At 49.5% G+C, this 5,616-nt stretch overlaps 1 pseudogene; it reads right to left on the bottom strand.

The window, feature by feature from the left end:
- Positions 1-1,920: 1,920 nt before the first annotated feature.
- On the bottom strand, positions 1,921-2,029 carry LOC137377957 (U2 spliceosomal RNA; annotated as a pseudogene).
- Positions 2,030-5,616: the final 3,587 nt, after the last annotated feature.

The raw sequence follows: 5,616 nt of genomic DNA, 5'->3' as shown, positions 1-5,616 counted from the left end.
GGAAGACGGTCAGCCGCTCGCTGCGTTGTACCGGGGCGTACACGTTGATCAACCGGAGCGGAGCGTTGTTGTACATCACGTCTGCTACGAGGAGGCGGCCGCCCACCACCTCCTTAACTTCGGAGATGGTGAAGTTACCTCCCCGCAGCAGAATACCCAGGCCGGAGGAACGGCAGTCATTACCCCCCGACCAGATCGATGGCCCGTGGGACCACCATCGCGACCACTGCCTGTAGGTGCTGAGGTGTGGTATTCCACACTCCTGCAGAAATAGTAGGTCAGCTTTGACCTTGGCAAGGTAATCCAAGGTTGAAACACATCGCATAGTAGATTTAATGCTACGCACATTAATGGAAGCAATTCTTACACCCATTTTTTACTAAAAATTAGTTGTTGCTTCCCATACCATTTGTCCTCGCTAGTCCCAGTCCTTCCCCTTCGGGATGTTCCTGCATACCCATCGTATGCGCAAGCAGTTTCACGTTGGTTGGGCTCAGAAACCCCTCCTGATTTTTCATGCAGGGTTTGTGCCGCTCGGGTGACATCGGGGGGGTCTTGTAGGCAGAGAGGATTGGGTTGTCCTCAGCTGCTTCCATCTGTTCCTCCTCGAAAACATCACAGCTCCCGGTCTCCCGGAGCTCAGGTGCGCCAGACGTGTCTTTGCTCCCGGTGTCCCGGAGCTGAGATGCGTTGGCCACGTCGTTACGTGTGGGGAATTGGGGTTGGGGCACGCCGGGCCCATCACAGCTTCCAGTGCCCGGGGGCTGGGATGCTTTATCATCCATCTCGGAGTTCTGCCGCCTCTTTTGAAGGGGCTGTCGTTCCAGCATTTCCCCGTCCAGTGAAGAGGAGTTGTTGCAGTCTGATTCAGAAGAGAGCCTCCTCTTGCCACTGGTTTGGGTGGTGGCTTTGGGATGTTTTTTCTTTGTGGTTTTCCTCTGGACCACTTGCCACTGACCTGTTTGTCCATCTGCTGCCTCCTCCTCCATTGATTCTGTCTGTGTAGGAGGGGTTTCCGGGCGCTGGGTAGGTGCTGGGTCGTTGGTTTCAGCTGCCTCCCCTTCTTTTTCAGGTTGAAGTTCCTCACTGCGAAGAAGGTTGCTGGTCTCCTTTCGAACAGCGGACGCCTTCGTCGAACCTTCTCCCGGCCTTTCCTTGGACCTTGCCGCCTGAGCATAGCTGAGGCAACGTTTGGGGCAGGTCTTGTAGAGATGGCCTGCCGCACCGCACAAGTTGCAACACTTAGTCTGCTTACAGTCCTTGGTCTGATGGCCTTCCTCCTTGCAGTTCTTGCAAACAACCGTGCTGCAGTTGGCTGCCATGTGACCAGATTTGCCACAGGTGCGGCAAACTCTGGGCTGCCCAGCGTAGACCAAAAAGCCTCGACTTCCCCCGATAGCGAAGCTGGAGGGAGGGTGGATGATGGCTCCACTGGGATCTACCTTCAAGGTCACCTTGACCTGCCGCTTGCTGGTCCAGATCCCAAAGGGGTCCTTGACATCAGTGCTGCTGCCGGCCACCTCGACGTACCTGGCGAGAAAGGTGAGTACATCCACCACCGGAACATGGGGGTTGTAGAGGTGAATCGTCACCACCCGGTCCCGTTGTGACGGAAGCGTGAAGAGCGGCTCCGCTGTGAGGATCGACAGTGGCGCCCGGTCCCCTTTCTCCTTGAACGCCTTCAGGAACTTGATGCATCCCGCCACGCTCCGGAACGTCACGTCGAAGTATCCACTGCTGGGGAAATCCTGCAGGCAGAAGACGTCCGTCGCTTGAAATCCACAGCAATCGAAGAGAATTTTCTTGATGAAGAAGGTGCAATCGACCAGTGCATCTCCTTCCTTGTCCTTCACGACCACCCGAACGGTGTTGCGCACTCCCTGGCCCGAAGCTCGAAAATTGGTTATAGCCATTTTACTCAAAGCTTCCCCAGGATCAAAAGGCAATGATCATGGTCTCTTCTCAATCAAATAAGCACTGATAAGAACAGATACTACACTTGATCTTAGCCAAAAGGCCGAGAAGCAATCAGTCAAATACAGACCAGACAGCTGAAGCAAATTATCAACCAACAAAGCAGCAAATAAACCTACCCATGAACTAACCACATCTTAGTCACATGCCCAACCAAAGAGTAAACATGAAATGACTGACTGGCTGCCTCAAAAGCCAAATGATTGATCAAGTGATTTACAGGCTACTTGATGAAATCAATGACGGGCTGAATGAAAAACCAACTGAATAATAGAATGACTAAATAAGCAAACAACCAAATGCCAGACCAAATACCAGATGGAATTAATGACAGAATGCTTTACCGGTAAACGACAGACTGATAATAAAACATCAAAAGAATGACTGACAAACAGTAGTCAAACCAACCCACGAATTGACAGATGAAGCAAATGACAGTCAATCAGATAACTGACATCACTGAGTGAAACACCAACCAATCAAGTGCCTCCCAGGTTGACTGAATGAACGATGGGATAAGAAATTGAATTAGCGATGGATTAACAATTCAAATGAATAACGAGCAAAGATATCTTCCCTCTTTTCCTCCTTCAGCCCTGAGTCATTCCTCATTTTTTTTTATTTCCAAAATATACTTTATTCATAAAAATCTGTAAAAATTACATTGCCAAACAGTTTCCAAACAGCACCAAAAAATACAAACATTGCAAGGGAGATCAGTTTCCTTCAATACTGTCATGAGTTTCTTCCCAACCTTTCCGTTTCACAATTGTCATGTCAATTACAGTTTTACATTTACAGCAGTTGCTGTAACTCATGACATTATTGAAAGAAACTGATCTCTTTTGCAATGTTTGTATTTTTTCGTGCTGTTTGGAAACTGTTTGGCAATGTAATTTTTACAGATTTTTATGAATAAAGTATATTTTGGAAAAAAAAAATTTACAGCAGTTGAGAATATTAACGATACAGTTCGAGGGGTTTCCCATGGATCCAGCCCCTCAGTTCAGCTTGGTGGGGGAACCTTACACTGTGGTCTTTCCCCATTGAGCCTTTGCTGCGGCTGCCCCAAGCTTTAGTGCCTCCCTCAGCACGTAGTCCTGGACCTTGGAATGTGCCAGTCTGCAACATTCGGTGGTGGACAACTCTTTGCGCTGGAAGACCAGCAAGTTTCGGGCAGACCAAAGGGCGTCTTTCACCGAATTGATAGTCCTCCAGCAGCAGTTGATGTTTGTCTCGGTGTGCGTCCCTGGGAACAGCCCGTAGAGCACAGACTCCTGTGTTACAGAGCTGCTTGGGATGAACCTTGACAAAAACCACTGCATCTCTTTCCACACCTGCTTTGCAAAGGCACATTCCAGGAGGAGGTGGGCGACCGTCTCTTCCCCATCACAGCCAACGCGGGGGCACTGTGCGGAGGGGGCGAGACTTCGGGTGTGCATGAAGGATCTGACGGGGAGGGCCCTTCTCACCACCAGCCAAGCTACGTCTTGGTGCTTGTTTGATTCAATATCCATCTCAACTCACCTTCCCCTATCCTCTCTGATTTGACTACTCTCCCGTCTTCCTTAAACCACTTCCTCTCTTACTGATATAAACTTTTTTTTAAACCTCTTCTACCTTACATCTCATGTGGCCTTTATATTCCCATGGTCTCAATCACACAAGGCTATTGCCAACTACGCCCATGTATCTCTCACCATCCACATCACCCTAAGTCCTTCCAATTCCACTTCCTTCTGAGTCCACCATAAAAAAATATGCTCGAAGACCTTGCCACTGACTCCTGACTTACCCCCACCCCACCAACCTGCTCTCTCCCTCCCTCCACCCTGACCACTCTCTCCCTCCCCACTGCTCCCCCCGCCTGCCCTCTCCCTGCTCCCCCCTCCACCACCTGCCCTCTCCCCGTTCCCCCCCAACCCACTCCCCACGCCTGCCCTCTCCCCATTTCCCCACCTACTCCCCCCACCCGCCCTCTCCCCGTTCCCCCCACCTTCTCCCCCCACCCGCTCTCTCCCCTCTCTCCCCCACCCCCCCCCACCTGCCCTCTCCCTCCCCCAATCTGCCCCACCATCTCCCACTCCGCCCCACCCTCTCCCCGTTCCCGCCCCCAACCCCCCACCCTCTGCTCCCCCACCCTCATTTTATGAGACTGCCAAGATCGGCCCACATCTCTGAACTTGTCATTGGCACATTCTCCTCCATTATCAGTCAGGAACTGCGCTGGTGTTCTAAATCCGATCCCTATCCATTTCTCTATGATTTTAATTGATAATAACCCTTTTGTTTTTACAATGTATTACTGTAGAAAGACTAAATCTGGTTGCCAGGTCTATAAAATGTGGGATGAACATATTTCTGTCTTTGTCCCATACCTTTAGATCCATGGCAACTAATTTGATAAAGTCACATGCCATTACAATAGAACCTGGCAACCGCCTTCAATTTTTTTTTTTTTACAGATTTCACAATTATCACTAATCTCTTTTATAAGCCTTGTATACTCTTCATCAACTGCACCTATATCTTTTAACAGGATTTTTAACCTTGGACAAGTAGGGTGAGAAAATTATCTGTGTAATTTTAAGACAATTTGCTTTTCTTTCTCTGATTCTTGTCACCCGATGCCATGAATACTTGTTTAACACTGATGAAAAACATCAGGGGTTGAATTGTCGGGGTGCCCCGACGAAGAGAACAGAGACAAGGGGGCCCTGAAAATACTGCTGCTGGGGTGCATGTCAATTTCAAGGCGCTGATCCTGACACCGGCAATACCCACCAGGTGAAGGGAGGGCGGGACAGGAATCCTGCTCTCCCTCCAATCAGGCTACTTAAATTGGTTAAAAAGCTTTTTTAGAGCTTGTTGAAGGGGGAAGGCATGATGTTTAAAGGGGTGCACGGATTTTAGAAGCTGTCAGTTTCAGAACAGCTGTGGGGAGGTCGGTTCAGAGTGGAGAGCCAGCCATGGCTGTTCTAGGGCATCAAAAGAGGGTCAGCGGGGCAAAGGCTGACTGGCCACTTGGTAAGGAGTGTCATTGGTGCTGCACAGATGGCAGAGAGTGAGCACAGCGCTCACGTTTTGAAAGGGGTCAACCTGGCATTGTGGGGCAAAGAAGGAGGGGGTAAGGCTGCCAAGGACAATTGGGAAGCCACCTGCCCAGAAAGAAGGCTTCAGCTGGCAATACGGGCACGGCTGTCAGAACTTTGACCCAGTGGTGATGAAAGGCAACACCCTTCGCAGGAGGCGCAGAACCCTGGGCATCAGCAGGGCATGGGAGAGGAAAGAAGGGCAGGAAAGCAACGGAGGCCAACCCCTCAACACAGGATTGACTGCCGAAGATGGAGCTACCTGGAGATGACAGAAAACCAGTGCCACAGGAGCCTGCCAATATCATTTCAGCAAGTCAAACTTGCTAATAAAGACTGAATTTGCTATTCTGTCAATAAAATTCTCAAGTCATGGAATTAGATAAGAGTCTGTTTTAGTTACTGCATTGTGTCACGCACATCGGAAATGCGATAATACAAACTATGGACTAAATCTGAAGAGTTATGAAAAACTGATTTTGTCTTTTAAAAATGAACCTTTGGTCAAACAATGGTCCAAAATGGACACTGAAGGAAAATGATTGGCCTT

This window comes from Heterodontus francisci, chromosome 15, assembly GCF_036365525.1.
Source record: "Heterodontus francisci isolate sHetFra1 chromosome 15, sHetFra1.hap1, whole genome shotgun sequence".
Classification (NCBI taxonomy): domain Eukaryota; kingdom Metazoa; phylum Chordata; class Chondrichthyes; order Heterodontiformes; family Heterodontidae; genus Heterodontus; species Heterodontus francisci.
Note: the sequence above shows the minus strand (reverse complement) of the source record. Positions and strands in the feature narration are given on the sequence as shown.